At 50.8% G+C, this 23529-nt stretch overlaps 2 non-coding genes across 2 annotated transcripts; one reads left to right on the top strand and one right to left on the bottom strand.

Moving 5' to 3' along the window:
• Positions 1–8058: 8058 nt before the first annotated feature.
• Positions 8059–8132, top strand: TRNAT-AGU. Its single transcript has one exon. It is a non-coding gene; the product is annotated as a tRNA-Thr (tRNA).
• Positions 8133–10041: 1909 nt separating this feature from the next.
• Positions 10042–10123, bottom strand: TRNAS-GCU. The gene has a single exon. It is a non-coding gene; the product is annotated as a tRNA-Ser (tRNA).
• Between the last annotated feature and the right edge of the window lie 13406 nt (positions 10124–23529).

Genomic DNA, 23529 nt, shown 5'->3' with positions numbered 1-23529 from the left:
CTCGCTAAGCAGGGGCTACTGATGCCAAAGCCCAGGGAAGGGAGAACAAGGGCGGGAGCCCCAGAAGTGGAACCATAACCCCCCACTTCTGTCTGTGGCTCCGCCCCCTTCCACACCTTCCACCCACGGCCCCACCCACTGTCACCTCTGTTCCACCCCTTCCCGCACTGGCCCCACCCTGTCACTCCTTTACCCCTGCCCCGCTGCAGCCCCGAGACCAGAGAAGCTCTGTGCCCTGCTGCAGCCCCCAGGCCGTAGCAGGGAGTGGGAGCTCCTCCAGCCCTGGGGCTGACATGGGGGAGACTTTTCCAGGGGGGCCCAATTTGGCCAGGGCACCTAGTTATTGGCCCCACTGTCTCCTTGGCGACGCAAGGTTTGGGGAGGCTGAGCAACCCCTCCCCCCCCCCAGCCTCCATTACGAGCCGCCCAGGCTACCACTGCTCAGTGTGGGGCCAGTCTCCCTGTGTCTCTGCTGTTTGTGCTGGGGAGCCTGGCCGGCCTTAGGGGTGGGGCCCCCGGCAGCCGCCCAGGGCTCCAGGGGTCAAAGGGCACCGTGTGCCAGTGCAAAGGTGCTCACTGCTCTCCCCTGCCCCAGTGCTCCTCCATGGCCCCATAGAGGGCTGGGGGGAGCGAGGAGCAGCACTATGTGCTCCATGCATCCTGGTCACTGTCCCCACCTGGGCTGGGCTGTGAGGGGAGCATCAGAAGCTGCTGCTCTCTGCCCTCCCCTGACACAGCCTGGCTGAGGAAAGTGACCTGGATGCAGGGAGCTCGGATGATGTCGCTTATCGCCCTGCCCCCGCCCCGCAGGCCCTAGGGGTGCCCGGAGGAGCAGCATCCCAGGGAGGAGCGGGCAGCAATGCCAGCTGCTCCATGCACACAGGTCAGTGTCCCCACGTGGGTGCAGGATGGGGTGCAGGGGTTAGGGTGAAGGGGGTGCAGGAGAGGGGCAGTGGTTGGTGTCACAGGAGGGGTGCAGGGTTAGGGGTGAAGGGGGTGCAGCAGAGGGGCAGTGGCTGGTGGCACAGGAGGGGAGTGTGGGAGTTAAGGGCAAAGGGGACACAGTGTAGGGGTTAGGGCACAGGAGGGGGCAGGAGTTAGGGGTGAAGGAGGCACAAGGGTTGGGAGTGCAGGAGCTAGCACTAAAGGGGGAGGGGGATCCCCCAGGGGCAATGGGGAAGGGCCAAAGTACAAGTTTTGCCCCGGGCACCATTTCCCCTAACACTGCTCCTTGGTAACATTTCTTGCTGGGAGGGGGATGGGAGAGATGAGGTGTTTTCTCTCTGGTTCTTTCCTCTCCATTGTCTGCTCCTTCCTTCAATTCCAGAAACCTCCCTTGTGTTTCAGACTGTGCAGTGACGCCCTCCCCACCCCAGGCCTCTGGAGCCTTTGGAGCAGAAAGATCCCAGGAGCTGAGGATGAATCCAGGGGTGAGTAGCTGGCAGGAAGGAGCCCTAGCAGCTCTTCTGGGAGCGCAGGGGAGGAATGACTCCCCTTTCTCTAGATTCTCCCCGTGGGGCTCTGGGGAGCAGGGAGGGTTGTGTGATAAATTCCATCCAACTCCCCCTTTGATCCAAGCCGAGGGACGTCTCAGCTCTGCACGATCCCCTTGGCAGCACCAAACAAGGGATGTTTTCCACTGCCCAGGAGACCCCAGCCAGGGACTAAAGGCAGCCCCAGACTTTCCCTCTCTCCCTTCTGGGAAATCAAGTTCAAGTTTTTACAAGGAGCTAAGGAAGCCTCAAGCCCGCATCTGAATTAATGTCACATTTCTCACTACCTGACAGAAACAAATGTCATTTCAATCCCAGGTGAGTCCACTTCAGTCATTCCTCAGCTCTAGTCCTTCCCCCTCCTGCCTTAGCTTAGGGCATTGCGCCACCCGGTGGGCATTTCATTTCCCTCCTCAGTTTCACACAGAGACACAATTTCCTTTGCACAGATCCATGAACAGCAAAACCTCCCTGTATCTCTTGTCTGAGCCAGGGCATTCGATTCCATTGAAACCTTCTCTCCTGCAATGGCGATGGTCAGACAGAGAGGACGTGACCACCTTCAGCCCTGACAGTGAGATATTCACTCTTCTCTTTCTTCAAGCTGCTGCTATTATTCCATAAAACATGAACCACAGAATAAAAAGCTAAGTTTACTCCAGGGTGAGGAAAGAAAGGAGCCACCAACTCCCTGAAAAATCTCAGTGCCCCAGAGAAAACCTGCCCGTTATTGGAATTACTGATGTGCTGGAGATATGTTGGGAAAAGGGACTGTCTGAATTGCCAAGGCAGGAAATGAACAATCTACAGCAACATCATTAACCACAGACACACTCTAGCCATGCTCCAGCCACTGGGGAAATGGGCAGGAATTCTTGCTGCTCAGCCATGGCCACACGTACAGAGCTGCACAGCAGTGAGTGTGCTGCGGAAGCTGGTCTGAGCAAACTATTGGAAATGACCCTTCAGTGAGAACAGAACCAGAGTGTAGAAAAGCCCCTGTGTTAAGTGGTTGTGGCTGAGGGCTTAGGGAGCTGGGCTAGGAAACCAGAGGTGTCTTTCTGTGGCAGTTTGATTCTTGCCAGCTAGGCTGTGTGGTGTCTCCATGGCTGTACTTTCAGTGTCTGATCACCCAGGGTGCCACAGGGAGCCAAGTCTAGACGTGTTCAGAGGCTAAGGACAAGTCAACATTTCAAACAGTGAGTCTGTGCTGCTGCAGCTCAGTAATGGAGATGCTCTATGCCAGGTTTTCTCAAACTTCTTTTCACTGCAACCACCTTCTGCCAAAAAAACTTACTGCATGGCCCTGGAAAGAGGGACCAAGCCCCTCCCACACAGGGCAGGGGGGAGCCAAAGCCTGAGCTCCGCCCAAGTGGGGGAAGGGCAAAACCAGAGCTTGAGGGATTCAGCCCTGGGTGGTGGGGCTCAGACTTTTGACTTCAGCCTCAGGCCCCAACAAGTCTAACGCCAGCCGGTTTCCCTACCCCATTGCTCAATGGGCATCCTACTAGATTGCCAGTTGCCTTTCAACTGCAGTGTGGAGACTGTGTGTGTGGGGGGGGAGAGATAACGTGTATGTTGAGGAAGAGTGAGTGTGTTGAGGTAGGTAGGAGCGGATCATTATTATCCCTATTTGAAAGAGGGAGAAGCTAAGGCTGAGAAAGGAGAATTCACTTGTTTTAGGTCACACAGGCAGGCAGTGGCAGAGTTGGGAATAGGACCCAAGAGCCCTGATTTTCAAACTAACCATCGGATCTTGAATTTCCTACATTGAATGACCTGAGTAAAGTGCTCTCAGATGAGCTCCAGACCAACAACAGTGCACAGTAATTATTCAGCAAGTATTTGAGAACTGCAATGTTAGAGAGAATCATGAACTGCTCAGAGACCATTAATTCAGAGAAGCAGCAAAATTCATCAAACATAGAACTGGTTCTGACTTATTTCCTTGGTCTTCAAAGAGAACAACAAGGACCTGAGTCTCCTCCCTGTCAATAACCCCCTGCTCAGCCAATCAGGGTAGAGACTGAGGAAGGGAGGCTGAGGGTTCTCACCAGAGAGCCCAAAGGATGGCCCAGGTCACCGGTGAGAATCACTGCCCGAGCACTATTTCAGCCCCACATTTTTGGGTGGACCTCCCAGAGTGGGAGCTGCCGAGCACTCCCCCGCAACACACACACACATACACACACACACACACACCTCTCTCCTGGTGTTGGGAGGGGAACAGGAGAAAGGACAAAAGAAGCAAGAGAAGAAGAGAAAGGAGGGAGGGATGGAGGAAAAAGTGAAACAAAAAGGACAAACTCAAATGTCCCCAGTGATTCTAAGGGACAAAATCCCAGGTGCAGAATAAAATTCTGCCTCCTTAAGCTCGTGTTTTCCATGCCTAGAATTCAACTGTCACCAGATGGATCAGACTGAACAGGTTTCAAACCTCAAGGAGGCTCTTACCTTCTAAACAGGGACGACTGTTTTCTAGTAAAATCAGGAAAAGGGAAGGAGAAAACTCTAAAGAGGTTCCTCCTGGCGCTCACATACGTGAACCCGAATACTCTCAGTCCTCAAAGAGAGACCTGGAGAAGGAGACTTGCTGAAGCAAAGCCACAGGGGTCTCTGAGGTTTCCCTGGCCCCTCGCCCCTGTCCTGCCATGCTGATGTCAGCATCTCTCTGTGAGGTCACCACCTCACCACCACCTTTGACCAATAGTCTGAGGTCCTGCAAAAAGCCTTTGTGATGTCACTGCCACACCCCTCCCTTGCTGTGCTAATGTCCTGCCCCTGCCCAGGCACTTTGGAGGTTGAGCTACTCCCTGTGGATCACCCCACTCAAGGAGCATTCGTTCTAGGAAGCAAGCCGGCTAGACAGTAAAACATCAGCTGCTGCTCCCAATACTACACTCAGTTTTTCAGAAATTTGTCGACTTTATGGCCAGAAGAGACCATTAGAGCATCTAATCTGACCCCCTGCATATCACAGGCCTCCTGTATGACACAATAGCTACTTTTTGGGTAAACACATTCCAGAAAGGCATCTAGTCTTCATTAAATGACATCAGAAGATTGTGAATCCACCACTTTCCTTGGTAGCTTGTTCCTGTGGTGAATCATCTTTGCTGTTGAATATTTGTGCCTTAGCTGTAATATGAATTTGTCTCTTTTCACCGTCCAGCCATTGGGGCTTGTTATGCTTTTCTCTGCTACATTAAAGAGCCCTTTAATAGCCAATCTTTTCTCTCCAGTAAGGCCCTTCAACACTTCAATGAAGTCACCTTTCAATCTTCTTTTGATAAGCTAAACAGGTTGAGCTTGTTCAATAGCTCCCTAGAAGGCATTTTTCTCCAGCCCTCACAACATTTGGTGGCTCTTTGCTGACCCAGCTCCAATTTCACAACATCTTTTTCAAATGAGGACACCAAAACTGTATTCCAGTATCAGTCTCACTGATGCCGTGTCATCTCCTGTGACGTTATTGACATAATCTGTAACTATATAGCTCACCGTTGCGACCACTGTTCTATATTTGCAGCCAATATTATAGAAAGGTTGTCGTGTAATGGGTCTATGGAGAGGTTATGATTGGCTGATTAGAATTATGCTATCTCTGGATGTGTATCATTTTTGTAGTTGACGTTATGAATATTGGCTCTATGCTGCCCGTATTTCAAACTTGTGCTCTGCTTCCGGGGAATACTCCAGCCAGACAAATTGGTGTCAATTCTGCCTAGCCTGCTTGATGGCTCATTAAGGACCATCAGCTATACAACTGGCCCACTGAGAGAAGTCAGATATGCCTTGTGACTCAGCAAGGTATGCAGGGATCTGCCCTATGGACAGAACTTTAAAGTTTTTCTATGCCACGTGCTGGATAGAGTGTCCTTGGGACAAAGAAAGCAAAAACCACATGGCAAGAGACTATAAAAGGCTGATGCCTCATCTCCATCTTGTCTTCAATCCTGCTTCATACCTCTGAAGGGACTTTGCTACAAACTGAAGCTCTGTACAAAGGACTGAATGACCCATCCCAGGTGTGGATGTACTCCAGAGACTTGATTTCAACCTGCAGTTTATTCCATCACTGCTACAAGCCGGAACCAAGGACTTTGCCATTACTGGATGTGAAGGGTTCAAATCCATGTGCAGTTTATATAACAACCTGATCTATGGATTGTGCCAGCTCTTTTCCAGAGCCAAAGTCCAGAGTATGGTCAAGGGACCAGAGGCCTAGCAAATAGTGATCAGCTAAGAGAAAGCTAGGGTAAACAGAAAGCCTTGCTTGCTAAGATAGGCCTGGTCAGCAAATTGCCAGGTGTTGGAGCTAAGTAAATAATTGTGTCTTATTCAGAGTTGCAAATTGAGCAAAGAATCCCTTTTCCTTTTCTGTTAATCTCTTCTGTAGAGAGACGTTCTTCCTACAGCTCCAATCTTGAGTTTATGAGAAGTAGGCACATGTCAGTATAAGATATGGCATCTTTCCACTTCCCTCCCAAGAGACCAATGCCTGCCTTTAGACACACAGAAAACAATCTTTATTGCCATATGCTTTCACTGGTTCTTTGGTTTAACCCCTAGGAATGTACCTGTTGGACAATCAAAAGAGTTGCTCCTTTCCTATGGACCTCAAATCAGAATTCAACATAGATATTTTATACTACTCACATTTTATCAAATTATTCATTAAATGTTAACTTGCTAACTTGAGACCATGGGTGGAGACATTATGTAACCTGTTAGCCATTGGCTACTGTGCTATCTTGTCTTGGTGCAGAACCTATCCTGGGGTGTTGAACTGCCTACCCCGTCACTTTACCCTGCCCATGGAAAATCTATATATTCTATTGTAATCAATTGACTGACAGTGTCTCTGAGCCTAATACGCAAGGTGACACTCCGCCAGCGCTGTGTGTAATAAACTCCTATTCTTGACCTCTACACTGTGTAGATTATGTCCTTCACAGACATCTGCTGAATAAAGAGGAGATTCAGCATGCAGCACCCAGTGGTGCCTGGCTGAATGCGTCTCCTCTCCCCGCAGCTTGGTGATCTTTTGAGGAAATGGAGAAGACTGCCTCTGCCTAGCTGTACATTGCTTGCAAAAGAAACAGGTCTTTTTGGTGACAAGTGTTGAAAGGAGCCATTAGACAAATGTGGAGACAAGAAAACATCCCCTAACTGAACTTGCATCTGTGGATGCTGAAGCCACAACACAGAGTGCTAAATGCTATATGACCATGGCTGGTGTCAGAAGAGTCTCTACCAAAGCCTTTTTCCACCAGCAGGGGCCTCTCTGTGCACATAACTCCTGGTAGTGTGATGGCTGCAGGCAGTGGAGAACTCTATTTTGGCATCTCTTTGTCGATGAACATCTGCAGTGGCTGTTAAAAGGCCTCTGGATAGTGGTCTTTGGGAAGAGCTGGCTGAAGAGCCTTCCTAGTAACCAGGAAATCCTGGCTTGGCCTGCCAGTTCTTCCTTGCTGAACCTAATGTCTCTGTTGGCTCCTTTTTTGTATCTCTTTTCATAAAAAGAAAAGACCTGTCAGCAGAATCCTTCTAAGTAGTAGTTCAAGACAGAGAGAGCCTTCCTTGCGGCTAAGTCTTGGTGCCATGGGGCATGCCTCACTGCAGTGCCTTCTGTTGGCCGTCCTGGCAATTAGCTCTGGTCCCCTCGTGCACCTTCATCTAGTGGCGTCTGGCTGCCATCTGTTCTATCATTAGGACCCATGTCGCTCTCAGGACTTCAAAGTCCTCTTATGGACACAGCCCTCTGGCTGTGCCCCACTCAGTTGTCTCCCTCCTTCCAGGGGGCAGCTGTCCTCTGCCCAGACACTTGCCTCAGTGGCCAGCTGCAGTCCAGGGTGTAGCCACCTGTGTCAGCAGCGACTGAGGCAAAAGGGGTGCACCTCCAACCCCCGCCATCTGTTTCTCTAGACCACTTCCCCACAGACCTAGCACCTTCCTCCGCCTTTGTATCAGGGCCTCAGTCTGGCAGTAGTCGGCCAGGAGGTCACTCATGCTCCCCTTACCCACCCAGCACTACTCTGATCATGGTGCCCTTCCTTTAGAGCAGCCAATCCTCCTTCCTCAAATTCCAAGGAGTGACTGACTCTTGCTGTGCTGAGCAGCCCTTTATATATGGGCTGCTCCAGCAAGCCTTCTCCTGATTGGCTCTCCCAATAAGCCCTTTCCTGATAGGCTGGGTTCTGCACAGCCTCTGCAAGGCTGCCTTAATCTTTCTTCTGCTTGTTTGGGGCAGCCACCCCACCACACTTGGAAAGCAGCAAATGAGAAATCTAGAGCTGAAGGAAAGGTTACCATGACTCAGAACTGAGCCGAGGTTGCTGCGACTGAAACACAGATCACTAACCACTATATGATCACAGTGGCTGGTGGGAGAAGCACATGTTAGAAGCCCTCTGTCAACTCAGCTGTGGCTTGCTGTGCACGGAGAGCCAGACACCTCAAGGTCTGCAAGTCTTGAGGGAAATGGGGAACATCTGTACTTTGGAATTTGCAGGTGTTATCCTGAACCATCAAATGGAACAGTTGTAAACCCTTTTGCAAGGCAGGCACCATGGCTTAGCTGGCTAAAGCACCTGTCTAGTAAACAGGAGATCCTGGGTTCAACTCCCAGTGGTGCCTTGTTGCATGGCTTTTGTCTCCTCTGCTCACATTTTCCTGTGTCTTTCTAGGAAACAGAAGAGACCTCCCTTGGTATCCAAGTAATTGCTTGCTAAGGAAAAGGCTTCTTTGGAGAGAAGCATTGGAAAGAATCAAATCACAAGCCTGGAGTTGATGAAAAGGCTGCTGTGACTGGCATTGGCATGGCGGTTGCTTCGACTGCAATTGCTGCAACACAAGAGCCTGTGCCACACGTCCTTGTGATTTGCTGGGGATGTCCACACACAGAGGTCATGTCACCTTCCTTTTGATTGTCAGTGATGAGAAATGGAGCAGCTGGGAGAAAAGTCCCAGAGAGCAGCACTGTGGCTAAGCTGGGCCAGGCACCTGCCAGGTAAAGTGGAGGTTAGGGATGCAGCACCCAGTGGTGCCTTGCCAAATGTGTCTGCTCTTCCCACCTTTTGGTCAATCTTTTGAGGAAGCAGAGAAGATGCCTTTGCCTTGCAGTGCAGATGCTTCCAAAAGAAACCAGTCATTTTTTCTGAAAGTGTCGGAAGGAGGCACCTAAGAAACATGGAGACAAGGAAAAGGTCATCGTAACTCAACTTGCATCCATGGCTCTTGAGGCCACAACGCAGAGCACTGAGCACTGTACGACCACAGCTGGTGACAGAAGGGGCTTTTCCAAAGGCATTTTCCACTAGCAGGGTCCTCTCTGTGTGCAGAATTCCTCATCGTTTGATGTCTGCAGGCCCTGGAGATCACCCAGGCTTCAGTGTGAACACAAATATCTGCACCACAGTTTTTAGCCCCTCAGCTTTAGCTCCATGAGCCCAAGTCAGATGACCCAGGCCAGCCTTGCTGCCATATTTATCCCAGGAGAGATGGACTCTAAGGGTACGTCTCCATTGCAATGGAAGCCCAGGTGTGGCACACTCTACTCAAAGCAGCGCCTTGGAAGCCCCATATTCACCACTCTCATATAATGATGACACGGTTTGTACAAAGTCTGCCTTGTGAGGTATCATTTCAAAAATCTTGATCTGTTGTACATTAATATCATGTTGGATTGTGTGTGCTCGCATTGGTTGGGAAGTTATGAAGTTTTGCTTGGTGTGTGTTACTGAGATATGTTATGAGGTGGGGAAATGCCCCCCACCAGACTTTCAGGTGCGACAAGGGAGGAGCCGGACTTGCTGCTGGCCCATTGAAGGGATTCACACTCCCAAGGACCATCCCAGGAACCGTGTACAATGCAGACTTCTCTGAGATAGCACAGCGACAATGGACACTGCTTGACTCACATCACAGCAAAGGAGCTTCCTAGCAAGTTGGAAGACACTATGAAAGGGGGGTAGAGACATTATGAATTGGCCTCTCTCCCCCACAACTCAATATCTGTAAACACATCCGGAGGACAAACACTGAACTGAGATAAATCAGAAGAGAATAATAATAATAATAATAATAATAATACATTCATATCAAAGTCCCCAACCAGACTAGTATTGGTGTTTCAGCAGAAAATTTTCAGTTTGGGGAATTTTGTTTTCTCAGTCAGACCTTGCCAAGGGAAGCAGGGAGAAAATGTTTGAGTTGCCTCCTTCAGAACAGCTTGGCCTAGACACTAGCTCTGGTTCACTGTTCTGGCCTTGCTCAGGATGGGGGTATTTTAATTATTTCAGCAGGTCCCAGGGTGTTTGGGGGAGATGATGAGGATGTTACCTTTTGAGATAAAAACTAAGAAATACAGGACTAGAGAATTCTTTTTTTTTTTAAGAAATCTGGGATTTAGACATTTAATTTAAAGCAAGGGAGTTCTGAGTTCCTGAGAAGGTTTTTGTTTGCAAGAAGCAACATTGTTGGGTCTGTTATTGTACCAATGGGGGAGATGGTTGTCTATAAAGGAGGGATGAAGACTAAATGTGTCTGATGAGGATGGGATTCGAACCCATGCGTGCAGAGCACAATGGATTAGCAGTCCATCACCTTAACCACTCGGCCACCTCATCAGAACTGCTGAAAGACGAACAGGAGGAGAAATCTAAGGCCAGCAGAGATAGGGACAATAAGGAGTTTTGAAACACTAAGTGGACGCAGGGGCTGAATGAGCTCCCCCCTCACATCTAGTGAGGAGCTGGGGGAAAGACTTCAGGAACAGACGGTGTTTGCGTAGACACACCTACTCTGCCTAGCTATGCAGCATGATGGGGCCACTTTCCCAAAATGACCAGTTTTGGCTGGTGGTGGGTTACAAATCACTTTAGGATTGAGTGGAATGAAATGTTATTATCCTTCCTGCATGAGTGAAGGGCAGCAGAACATACCTAGTTGGTCCTGATAGGGGGTAGGTGGGTGAGGAATAGCTTTTATTGGACTGCATAGAAGCAATTGAGGACCGACTTTTCACAAACTTTTCACACTGTGCCCTCTTAGCCATGGCCAAGGCCCCCCAGAAGCTGCGGTCGAGAACCAGGGCTGGGAGTGGGGCTGTGGCTTGCTGGGGAGAGGGGGGCAGACACAGGTAAGGGGGTTGCAGCTGGGCCAGGGGCTCAGGCTCAGGCTGAGGGTGGGGTGGGTGAAGAGCTGGGACAGAGTGGGGCTCCCTCCGTGCCCTCCATGGGGGCTGGCTCAACCCTGAGGTGCCTCCATGAACATTCCTCTGTGCCCCCCTAGGAGGCATGCCCCACATTTTGGGAATCACTCCCCTAAACTGACCCCTAGTCACTAAGCAGGGGCTAGTGGTGCCAAAGCCCAGGGACAGGGAGCTTTGCCAGAGTGGAGCCTGCAGGTCACATGCTGAGGGGCTGACACAGGCTCAGTGCTCTGGAACAGCTCTGAACCAAACCCAGGCAGAGCCCTCATCAGTGTGACACCGCCCAGGGGACGCTCTCACTGGGGGAAACCTCCTTGCCTGCAGCACCTCCTGGGACTGACCTTGGACCTTTCATCCCCCCTGTTCCATGCCAGGAGCTTCCTGTAGTGAGTCACCTTAGCAGGACACCTGGGAAAGCCTTACACCCCCCCACCCCGCAAAGGAGTCCTGCACCCCCATCTTCCGCAATCACCAGTGACTCTCAGCCAGCGCTGTACAACAGAAGGTTTATTAGTGGTCTGGAATCCAGCCTGGGAAAGTTCTGTGTTAGCACAGGAAGCAGGAAGATTCAGCAACGTCCATCTTGGGGGAGACCCCGAACTCACATCTTCATGAGACCCAGAACTCAGAGCCTGGGCTCTCCCGTCGAGTCCCTAACCCAGCAGATTCCTTGCTTCCAACAGCCCAACTCAGCCAGGCCCTTTCCCCTCTTCTGTCCTTTGTTCTGTTTCCCCGGTAACCTGCTCACCTGGCCTCCACCTCGTTCTTTGTTCTCCAACTCATCCCAGCCAGCTGGTGTCTTGCAGCAGGTGCGCCCCGGCCAGCGGTTGCTAGGAGACAGAATTTGTGGCCATTGTCTGGGCCCAGGCAGCTGGACAGCAGCCACACCTGCCCTTTGGGGGTCTCCGCAGAGTAAACACCCTTGTCCCAGCACCGAGATCAGTGGTCCCAAAACTTTTTGAGGGTCAGGCCCCCCCTTACCCTTGTCCGTGCCCCCATGAGCCACACCTGGGAATGGGGCCACAGCTGTGGGGGAAGGGATGCAGACAGGGGTAAGGGGGCTGAGGCAGGGGCCAGAGCTGGGGGTGGGGGCAGAGACCGGTAGCAGAGCCACAGGTGTAGGGCTGGGAGTGGAACCCTGGGAGCCAGGCCAGCAGCCAGGGCCAGCAGCTGGGGCTACAGCCAGGAGTGGATCTGGATGGTGCTCCCTCCCCACACACTCTGGGGGCTGGCCTGGGCCCCAGGTCCATTCCCCTGAGTGTTACTTCATTCCACCTGGCGGGATGCACCCTGCGTTTTGGACCTCTGATCTAGATAATCATGCAACAAATAGGGGAAACTGAGGCATGCACAATATGCAAAACATTCTGAAAATTCCCACTTCGTCACAGGGGTGTCAGTGGGGTCTGAGCTGGGCAGCAGCACAGGGAGAGTGGGGAGGTTTCCCTTTGGAAAAATTAAACTGCAAAACATCCCCCTGTGTTCCCGCAAAAGTGTCTAATTCATCCCTTAACCCTCTCCCCATGAAAATCTCCACCCCTGCCCTGGCCCACAGAGACCCCCTCACTCCAATGCAGATGTTTAACTTTTCTTATTTTTCCTTGGCCTTGTGCAAACATTGTTCCCATCAAAATGATCCAGGGCTTTTACAATGAGAAAGAGAAAACAAACTAAATCAAACCCAAAGAAACCGCTATCGACCTCCCCGCCACAGACAGTTTGGGTCTGAATTTTTCTACTGAAACGTTGAGACAATAAGACTCTCACTGCTATTGTCCAGAAACAAACCTAAACCTCCCATGCAGTACCTGGGACATCTGTGTCTGACCCATCAAGGCTTCAGCTCCTTTGGTGAGATTTCCAGCTGCCCAATCCTGCTGCTATTCCAGGAGAGCAAATCCTGGCTCCTGTCAGCATTTATCTCAGCCCCGTTCTGTGTATCACAGGTTTCTCCGGGAAAGGGCAGTGAATGGTTCTAGGGTCCAGTGATCCTCATCCAAATCACGCTAGAACCTGAGACTCCTTCCCCTTCCCCAGGCTGTGGGTGGGGAGGCATTTCAAAGAGCTCTCGGCGCTATAGCACGTGGCTAAGGAGAGAGAAAAAGCCTCATACCCCCTCTGCTCTGGGTGCTGGGTTTAGTCCTGCAGCCTCTGCCCCCCACCTAGTGCCCTATGGCTCATCCCTGACCCTTGCTGCTGTTCCTTGCTATAGACTGTGAGAGGAGCGGAGGCAGCGCAGGAGCCTTCTGGGGATGCAGATCCGAGGCTTTGGGGAGACACATTGTCTGAGACATCAGAGCGCTGCAAACCCTGCAGCCACCCCCTCAATCCGGGGCCTGTTCCAGCCCTGAGTCCGGGCTGCCGCGATCCCTCCCCCAGAGCAGGTGCCCACAGATAACAGCCTGGAAATAGGCATGTGAGACTAACTCCTGCTTTCCCTGACAGGGCCTCCCCTAGACTAAGTGGCGTCCCAGGCAAGACGTGTCTTCGGTGCACCCCAGCCCCACCCCTGCTCCATATGTTAAACCATTGAATACCTTATTTTTGTTGCATTTGTAGCTCATCACATGATTTTGATGCACAATTTGATGCATGATTTTCTCTGTCATATAAAATACATTTTCATGCTAGGATGTGTAAACCTGTATTTATTCATGCCATATATAAGCAAATAAAAAAAATCATTTCCTTTAAGCGTATAGAAACTTTTAAATTTTGACAGTAACTAAAATGTGCTAACATCTAGCAATGGAACTGTCACCAGCACTGGGTGGGCCGCTATTAAATAGTGTTACAGTAGGAGACAGCGTTAGGCTGTTAACCCCAGGCCTTTAGTTCAAAGGTCACTTTTCTCGCCTTTCCTCTCCTGAACTAAAGCAGTGGAGAGATCCAAAGGCTAGTTGATGACATTTCCAAGTGCTAAAATAGCAAGTGATGTCTGTCTTGCATTGGCCATTGTTGACTGGTGAGATGTTTATTGAGAATAAGCTTCAAGGTGAGAAGCAGCAGCCCAAAAAGGCCCCCTGCAGGTGCTGAAGTCTCTCAGCTGGGAGAGCATTAGACTGAAGATCTAAAGTTTGCTGGTTCAATCCCAGGCTTCAGCAGACTCTTTCTGCAGTGGTGGGCTGTTTCCTGGAAACACAGCAGTGCCTTTACCCAGTGCAAGTCCCTCATTTTGGGCTTCTCTGCAGGAAAAGGCAGCATTGGCTTCTGCACCTATCTGGCCCACCTGAGCTTTCTTTCTTCTCTTGCTCTTTCTCAGCAAAGGGAAGGAAAAGAAGCTCCCCTTCAAGCTGGAGTCACAAGGGTGACGTAAGGACGACTTCCTGAGCCCCGGCTCCAGTCCTCTGCTCTTCCAGCTGACCCACTGAAGAGCTGTTGCCATGTTCTCCAGGTTCACCCCTCGGTATGTGCCAGGGTGAGCACCACCAAAGTGCATGGAATTTGAGGGGCGGGGCAGGGCAGCGCACGGTGATGGAGTTTCTGTAGTGTAGTGGTTCTCACGGTAACCTGACATGCAAAAGGGCCTCAGCCCAAAACCAGGCAGAAACATAGTGGCTTCCTTTTCCCAGCTCCCCATGCTGTCCAGCAAGGTGCTCCTCCTTCTGCCACTGGCCTGTCCCTGGGATAACCCCAACCCCCGCACGATGGAGGGTGGTGACATCAGTGGACAAAGTACTTTGGCATCAGCCTGGGGAAGCTTGAGGAATTAGACCAGTCGCCTTTTGAATGCTTGTGGCTTGGCCTCCTCTGCCCTGGGAGGTTGGCCTACGTGCGGCTAAGTGGGGTTAGTAGTAGCCACCATTTGTTCTGCAAAGCCTGGGGAGGTGCGGTTGGCTGCTGGGAGGTAGAATCCTGTGCCTGCGTCTTGGCTTCCCAGGGGTGGCTACTTGCAGCCCAGGAGAAGAAGTGGGGTTCTGGGTGGAAGGAAAAGAAGCAATGGTGAGTCCTCGTGGGCGGCTTTCTGGCAAGATGGTTTTCCGGTTTAGGCTTGGGAGGAGCCTGCGAGCTGTGGGTGGAGTTGTTCCAGTGAGAACCGCTGCTCTTGTCTCCCAGACCTGGGGGCACCAGTGACAGCTTGAGGGGGCAGGTGCTGGCTTGAGCGACTGGGATATAGGGAACCCAGCCTGCCCCTCTGGGTCAAGTCCACTGTTTGTCTCCTGCGTTGTGACATCCAGATTTAAATCTTCCCAGCATGTGCTGTGGCTCGTGTATTAAGCCTTCCTGGTTGGCCTGGTCATTTCCAAAGTAGCTCAGCTGGGAGTGCATTAGAGTGAAGATCTAAATGTTTCTGGTTTGATGCCAGGCTTAAGCACCCCCTTCACGCTGGGCGTGTCGTGCTGGGCTTTCTCCTGGGTGTGTAGCTGTGCCTTCAACTCACCAGTTTTCCTAATTTCAGAGGCAACACTTGCAGAGGGCGTGTGGGGTCATGTGCCCCACCTGGGTTAGCTATCGCCTACTACATCACGTGGTGCTGCCAGGCTTTACACGCCCCTAGGGGCCTCCAGGATCCTGACATCCCAGCACTTTACACACCTTCCTGGAGCCTCCCAACCCCGCTGGGCTGTCGGGACTGTGACCCCAACCCCACTGATGAGAAACAGGCCTGGGGAGGGGAAGCTACTGGCTCAGGGTCACACCAAGTGTCAGAAGGATGGATGGGACCCAGCAGTCCTTCTCTCCAGGCCCCTTCGCTAACCACTGCTGCACACTCCCTCCCACAGCCGGCAATTACAAGCAGCCCTCACGGCCGCTCCCCCTGCCTTTGAGAGGGAGTGAGCTCCGCTGGAGTGACCGGGCCAGGGGATTGGGAGTCAGGACTCCTGAGTTCCATTGCTGGGGATTTCATACTTTCCCGCTATTGTAAAGTGCTGGGAGAATCCCCCAGCCAAAGCTGCTCTGACAGTGCTAAGGAGCATCTGACCATTCAAGGGCAGAGCGCACGGCCCAGGAGGAGGAGGGTTTGGCTCTGGGGTTTCACTTCAGCCCAGTCTAGAGAGAGGAGCCCAGCCACAGAGTTTGGCTCAAGAAGACCAAGTCTCCAATTTGTTAAGGGCGTTTTGAATTCCAATCCTGTGCTCCAAAGTGCTTGGTGTCAGTTGCCAATTTTAGCAGCATGCTCTCCACTCCATTTTCCAAATTAGTAATGAAAATATTGACTAGTACTGGACCTCGGACTGATCCCTACCGAACCCACTAGGTGCACCCTCTCCGTTGGACAGCCAGACATGGAGAAGGGCTCTTGGAGTCTGGGCTTTCAACCAGCTCTGCCCCCACATGACACTGATTGCATCTAGACGGCATTTCCCTCATTTGCTTGTGAGAATGTCCTACGGGACTGTGTCAAAAGCCTTAGTAACACCGAGCTAGATCCCATCTACTGTTTACCCACCTCCACTAGGCCCGGAACCCTGCCGAAGAAGGCCAGAGGATTGGTTTGGAATGATTTGTTCCTGACAAATCCATGCTCACTAGTCCTAAGAACCAAAGTATCCTGAGGTGCTGCTGACAAACTGAGTGTTTAAGAATGTATTCCAGGATCTCTCCAGCTATGGAAGTGAGGCTAGCTAGTCTGTAAGTCCCAGGGGTCTCTTTGTTCCCCTTTTATAGATAGGTCCTGTCTTGTTCATGGATGGGAAGATGTTCTTTTTCAGGGATCTCAGACGAGAACTGGGGCACAACACCTGGTTTGTTAAGGCCACAAAAATGGAGGCAGGAACCTCTTCTCTCCTGCTGGCAAAGAACCCCAGGTACCTAACAGACAGGGACTCACATCCCTGAAGGGGCTTTTAAAAAGGCAGTGGTTAAAAAGTTTGGCCCCGACCATTTCTTGTTTCCACAGACTAGACATTTTAGCAAACTTTAGAATTCCTTGGTGCTAAACTCTGTGAAACTCCCCTTTCTCCTTCACAGAGGGCTTTAACGCCCCTTATCTCACTCAGGCTCAAGACTGCACAGCATTCGAGAACTGTCCCTGTTCCCATTGGACAGATGGGGAGGAGTCTGAGGTACAGAGAAGGGAAGTGACCTACCCAGCAAGGTGGTGGCAGAGCCAGAAAGAGAAGCCACCGGTCCTGACTCCTGTTCTAACAGACAAACACCCCACCACCACCCCGAGGCAGGGACAGAGCCCAGGAATCGAGATGGTGGGGAAATTTCATTGAAACCATTTCTGTCAGAAAATCCCCTTCAGACTAAACCAGTTTGTTTCTCAAAATCAAAACAAGTGGGATGAAAGTTCTTTACAAAAATATTTTGTTGCAAAACAAAAGCATCTCCTGTTTGTCACAGTGTGTTAAATTGTCTCTTCGCACACAAAGGGGAGACACTTAGATCACAAACATTAGATAAGATGCTTCAGTCTGAGCTAAGTAGTTGCTGCTCTTCACAATTGCAAAATAAAAAATACAAATAAAATAGACTATTTCAGCTATTCTATTATGTCATAATCTGCTCTGAGTAAACGTGATAGGACACCTCATATTATGCACTAATCCTAGTGACACTCTCCAATGGATCCCATCCTCCACCCACCATGAGGTAGGTAGGAGCAGATCATTATTATCCCTACTTGAAAGAGGGAGAAGCTAAGGCTGAGAAAGGAGAATTGACTTGTCTTAGGTCACACGGCCAGTCAGTGGCAGAGTTGGGAATAGGACCCAAGAGCCCTGATTTTCAAACTAACCATCAGATCTTGAATTTCAGACACTGAATGACCTGAATAAAGTGCTCTCCGATGAGCTCCAGACCAACAACAGTGCACAGTAATTATTCAGCAAGTATTTGAGGAGAACTGCAATGTTAGAGAGAATCATGAACTGCTCAGAGACCATTAATGCAGAGAAGCAGCAAAATTCATCAAACATAGAACTGGTTATGACTTATTTACTTAGTCTTAAGAGAGAAGAACAAGGACCTGAGTGTCCTCCCTGTCAATAACCCCCTGCTCAGCCAATCAGGGTAGAGACTGAGGACGGGAGGCTGAGGATTCTCACCAGAGAGCCCAAAGGATGGCCCAGGTCACTGATGGGGATCACTGCCCGAGCACTATTTCAGCCCCACATTTTTGGGTGGACCTCCCACAGTGGGAGCTGCAGAGCACTCCCCCGCAACACACACACACACACACACACACACACACACACACACACACACCCCTACCTCCTGGTGTTGGGAGGGGAACAGGAGGATGGACAAAAGAAGCAAGAGACAAAGAGAAAGGAGGGAGGGAGGGAGGGAGGGAGGAAAAGGTGAAACAAAAAGGACAAACCCTAATGTCCCCAGTGATTCTAAGGGACAAAATCCCAGGTTCGGAATAAAATTCTGCCTCCTTAAGCTCGTGTTTTCCATGCCTAGAATTCAACTGTCACCTGATGGATCAGACTGAACAGGTTTCAAATCTCGAGGAGGCTCTTACCTTCTAAACAGGGACGGCTGTTTTCTAGTAAAATCACTAAAAGGGAAGGAGAAAACTCGAAAGAGGTTCCTCCTGGCACACACGTACCTGAACCCGAATACTTTCTCAGTTCTCAAAGAGAGACCTGAAGAAGGAGACTTGCTGAAGCAAAGCCACAGGGGTCTCTGAGGTTTCCCTGGCCCTTCGCCCCTGTCCTGCGTGCCTGATGTCAGCATCTCTCTGTGAGGTCACCACCTCCCCACCACCTTTGACCAATAGTCTGAGGTCCTGCAAAAGGCCTTTGTGATGTCACTGCCACACCCCTCCCTTGCTGTGCCAATGTCCTGCCCCTGCCCAGGCACTGTGGAGGTTTGAGCTACTCCCTGTGGATCACCCCACTCAAGGAGCGTTCGTTCTAGGCAGCAAGCCGGCTAGACAGGAAAACATCAGATGCTGCTCTCAATGCTACACTCAGTTTTTCAGAAATTAGTCAACTTTATGGCCAGAAGAGACCATTAGAGCATCTAATCTGACCCCCTGCATATCACAGGCCTCCTGTATGACACAATAGCTACTTTTGGGGCAAACACAGACCCCCTCCCTTGTTTTAAATTAAATGTCTAAATCCCAGATTTCTAAAAAAAAAAAAAATTCTCTAGTCCTGTATTTCTTAGTTTTTATCTCAAAAGGGAACGTCCTCATCTTCTCCCCTAAACACTATGGGACTTTCCCAAATAATTAAAGTGCTCCTATCCTGAGCAAGGCCAGAGCAGTGAACCAGAGCTAGTGTCTAGGCCAAGCTGTTCTGAAGGAGGCAACTCAAACATTTTCTCCCTGCTTCCCTTGGCAAGGTTTGACTGAGAAAACAAAATTCCCCAATCTGAAAATTTTCTGCTGACAAACCAATACTAGTCTGTTTGGGGACTTTGGTTTGGAAGTATTATTGTTATTATTCTCTTCTCGTTTCCTAATCAGTTCAGTTCAGTCTTTGTCCTCCAGGTGTGTTTCCAGCTGCTGAATTATGGGGGAGAGAGGCCACAACCAGTTTCTGTAAAATCAGAATAATCCCGTAGTGTAGACACACCCTGTGATTAAGAACTTTGGTGGCTAATTGAAAGGCTGATGGTTCAAACCCAAGTGAAGATGGAGGTGGTTTTTTTTAGTGATGATAATCCAGTACATTTTAACAGAGAGAAAAGCTCCTCAATGCTGGTCTAGCCTCATTGGGCAAGCCTAAGGTGGTGCTCTACTAACCCCACTTAGCCGCACTGAGGCGCTTAGCTTCTGCCCTGCCTTCCTCAGCTCGACTTTCCTCTTTTGCCCCATTCCCGCCTCACTCCCTCCTTTGGCAAGTCATGCAGAAGAGCCGGCCGCCATAGGCCAATCTCCAAGGGCAGAGGAGACCAAGCCACAAGGCTTCAAAAGATGACTGGCCCAGATCCTCTAGCTTTCCCCTGCTGATGCCAAGGATTTTTCTAAGCTCATTTCACCACCCTCTGTCCTGCAGGGGTTGAGTTTATCGCAGGTGTTACCCAAAATTGGGCCAGCTAGTAAGCGTAGGGAGGACTAATGACCCACCAGAGTTTGGCAGAAAGTAGCACATTTATAATACTGACAGCTAAGCTCAAAATAAGCAAGGGGTGTGGGGGAGTCACACTCGCACTTGCACACTCACGCTCTCAGGACAGGCACGGCACTGGAGATGTCAAGATTCTGCAAGGTAAGTGTCCCACAGCGCAGCTACGGATGGTGTGATGAAGGTAAGTCTTCCTGAGGCACAGTGAAATGCAACGCTGTGAACCACTGGCCAGGCGGTCTGGGCGAAGGGCATTCACTGGAGGTACAAGCTTGTGAGTGCTCTCCTGAGCACAGGGCCCCTCCCCCTTTTAAGGACCTGCACCTCATGGCCTGCGACTAGAGATGACTTGGCTGCATCTGGTTGGTCACACTCCACCTTAGGCAGTGTCCATGCTCTGGGTGTCTGATCGCTGCCTAATTAGCGTCCCAGACACCTTGTCTACCTGGGAGCTCTTCTGCTCTTCAACCAGCCCATTCATCCCACAAGCATTCCAGGGGGGAGCGGGAGGGGGAAAAGCCACTTCACAGGCATTCAGAGAGGGAGAGGAGACAAAAGTGGGAGCAGGGGAAGTATAACAGACCTTTTGAGCATAGAAATCACTGCTGCTCTTACAACAGCAGGAGCTGGGAAAATTAAGCCAGCATGTTTCTGCCTGGTTTTGAACCAGGGACCTTTTGCGAGTGAGGCAAACAATATAACCACTACACTACAGAAACTCTGTCACTGGGCTCTGCCCCTCCCTTCATAAGAACATAAGAATGGCCATACTGGGTCAGACTAAAGGTCCATCCAACCCTGCATCCTATCTGCCAACATCTGCCAATGCCAGGTGCCCCAGAGGGACTGAATCTAACAGGTAATGTTCAAGTGATCTCTCTCCTGCCATCCATCTCCACCCTCTGACAAACCGAGGCTAGGAATGCATCTGAAGAATTGAGCTGTAGCCCATGAAAGCTTATGCTGAAATAAATTTGTTATTCTCTAAGGTGCCACAAGTACTCCTGTTCTTTTTGTGGATACAGTCCAACACAGCTGCTACTCTGAAACCTGTGAATATAATGTAACTGGAACATGCTTCATGGAAAAGGTCTCGTACAGTATCCTTACAAAGCTTATTATCTATTGTGTGTGTTCATCCTATTTGTATGATTCAATCATTCTTGTATCTGAAACTAGAAATATGAACTATAACTCTGAGGTCCTGTTGTAATGATGCAAAGTGTGGGCCATTAATAGTGGTTTGGACTCTTGATGGCTCCCATTAACCAGGACAATTGACTGGAGATAGCTCTGTCCTGCACCATCTGTGAGTCAGGCCAGGAAGAATGAAGGTTTGGGGGGGTCTCACAGGACATGTGACCATGTCACCTGGTACAGGAATCCATCTTAAACCTGGGGCTTTTCCCCAGGAGAGAGACATAAGATTCCTGCCTTGTACCAAAGCTATATAAGGGGGTGGAACAGAAGAAAGGTGGCTGCAGTCATGAGAAATCCCCTAGCTACCACCTGAGCTGGAACAAGGACTGTACCAGGTGAAAATATTGGGCCCAGACAAGAAATAAGTCTAGTCTGCAAAAGAAGCTTATTGGAAGATCTCTGAGGGTGAGATTTTATCTGTACTGAGTTTTGTACTGTATTAGGCTTAGACTTGCATGTTTTTGGTTTATTTTGCTCTATGGAGAATACAAACTGCACAGAGAAGGAAAAATTAATGCCTTGGAAAAGCCTCTCTGTGTTAGATGGGTGGGAGGGTGTCTAAAAACCACTCTCCTCTACTTTCTTCTCTCTGAATTCCTTTAGAAAATCCAAAGCAGGAAACAGAACCATTGTCTTCTCTGAGGCTTGAGCTCCGAGATCTTCAAATTATGAGACTGACATGCTGCCAACTGTGCTAAGAAGGCCCAGTGAAATGTTTAGGCTCAGTACATATAGGATCCTCCTACAGCAGTGACTGGGCCTGGGAAGGAGCCAGGGGTGTGCTGGAAAAAGCAGGGAGATCTGGTGCCCACTGACCTGTCCTGGCAGCTTTCACAGGAGCAAATAAATCAATTCTCCCTGCCAGTGAATAATGTACTGGAGCTAATGGCACCACAGGGTGGATGTTTCCAAGCTGTGCACCCACTGCCACATGTTAGAACTCAATCTCCTTTCCCTAGCAGGGCACTTTCCCTGTGCATTGGGCAAAGCAAGTCGGGGAAGCTACATGGGTAACAAAAACCAGTGCTTCAGACCAGGCTTGAACTACCAGCAGTATCCCCCTTTATACCAACCAGTTGCACCACTGCAGGTGCTTTTCAGAGGAAGCTGGAAAGCAGGCAGTTATCAGTCTCTGGGGTTCACACCTTTACCTGGTAATTGAAAGGCTGATGCATCAAACCTAACTCAAGATGCAGCTTTTCAGTGATGAGACTCCAGGACATTTTAACAGGAAGAAAATCTCCTCTATTCTGGTTTAGCCCCATTTGACTCCTTGTGCCCATCTTCTCCCCCCGCCTCCCCGCCCTGACCCACCCCGTCTCTTTCCTTCCCCATTGGGGCCATGCAGAGAGGAGCCCCACTCAGTCTCTGTCACAGAGAGTCTGTATCCCATAAACGGAGGGAGGGAGGGAGGGGTCGCTCTAAAACACTGATAATGGGGCGGGGAGTGGTGGGCATGGTTAGGGGGAGGAAAGGATGGAGAACTAACAGTGGGACCCAGAGAGATTCCCCCAGACTGTGGAGATCCCCTGCTGCCACCCATCAGCCAGCTGTGGGAAGAACAACTTGGGATTGCTTGGGGAAGCCACCTTTAAAAACACAAGTGTAATATGCTAGTTACATTTTAATAAGACCAAAGCCTCCTCAATCCCAGGGTCACAATCACTGGAATGATTTTGCCTTGATATTTTACCAGCCGCAGACACAAAGCGAGTCAAATTACAGTTTCCGTTCGGAGTCAGTGCACACACAAGAATCCGGAGGCTTTTAATTCCTTAGGTTCTGCTGCCATTTCATTTCTGTCCTGTTCCAAGATTTATCGTTGTGCAAAGCAACATTAGGCCCTTGGGAGTGTCTCCCCTGGTCCTGCCTGCTGCCCCGGTCAAGTTAAAAGAGCCCGAGGACCCCTGCCACCACCACCACAAGGGGGCTAAGGCGGTGTCCTGCCCGCCCTCGCTCCGTGTGGCACGCCACTCCCAGAAGCGGCTGGCACGTCCCTGCGGCCCCTGGGGTGGGGGGTGGGGTCTCCAAGTCCTGCCCCCACCCCGAGAGCCAACTCTGAGAACTGTGGCAATGGGAGCTGCAGGGGTGGAGTCTGCGGGCAGCCGTGCTCAAAGGTGCCCCCTGCCCTCCCGCTTAGGGGCTGCTGCCAGAGGGGGGTGCGGGTTGCTGTTGGGAGATGCCCGAGGTAAATGCTGCACCCCTCACCCTCTCCTGCACCCCCAACCCAGACCCCACACCTGCACCCAAACTCCCTCCCAGAGCCTGCCCCCTGCACACCCTGCTGCAGCACAACCCCCTGACTGAGCCCAGACCCTGCACCCAAACTCTTTCCCAGACTCCAACCCCTCTCCCTCCCAGAGCCTTAGGCAGGTGGTGGGGGGCAGGACTTGGTCCCATTCTGGGCACCACCAAAAATTATACAAACCTGCCTCCCCTGTCCAGCCCAACCTTCTGCTGATGCACCTCAGCCCACACCCCTGCAGGGTTTGAAGCTTCCATTGCTTAAATTCCAGGACACTGGGGGATTTCAGCTCCCCTTTGCCCACAGGGAACCTTCACCCCACTCCCAGCCAGGTTCTTGTCCATGGGATCACTGCAGGGGGCTGGGTCCTGCCTCTCTCTGTGACAGGCCAGGGTGCAATAACTG

The sequence above is a fragment of the Mauremys mutica genome, unplaced genomic scaffold (assembly GCF_020497125.1).
Source record: "Mauremys mutica isolate MM-2020 ecotype Southern unplaced genomic scaffold, ASM2049712v1 Super-Scaffold_100237, whole genome shotgun sequence".
Lineage (NCBI taxonomy): Eukaryota > Metazoa > Chordata > Testudines > Geoemydidae > Mauremys > Mauremys mutica.
Note: the sequence above shows the minus strand (reverse complement) of the source record. Positions and strands in the feature narration are given on the sequence as shown.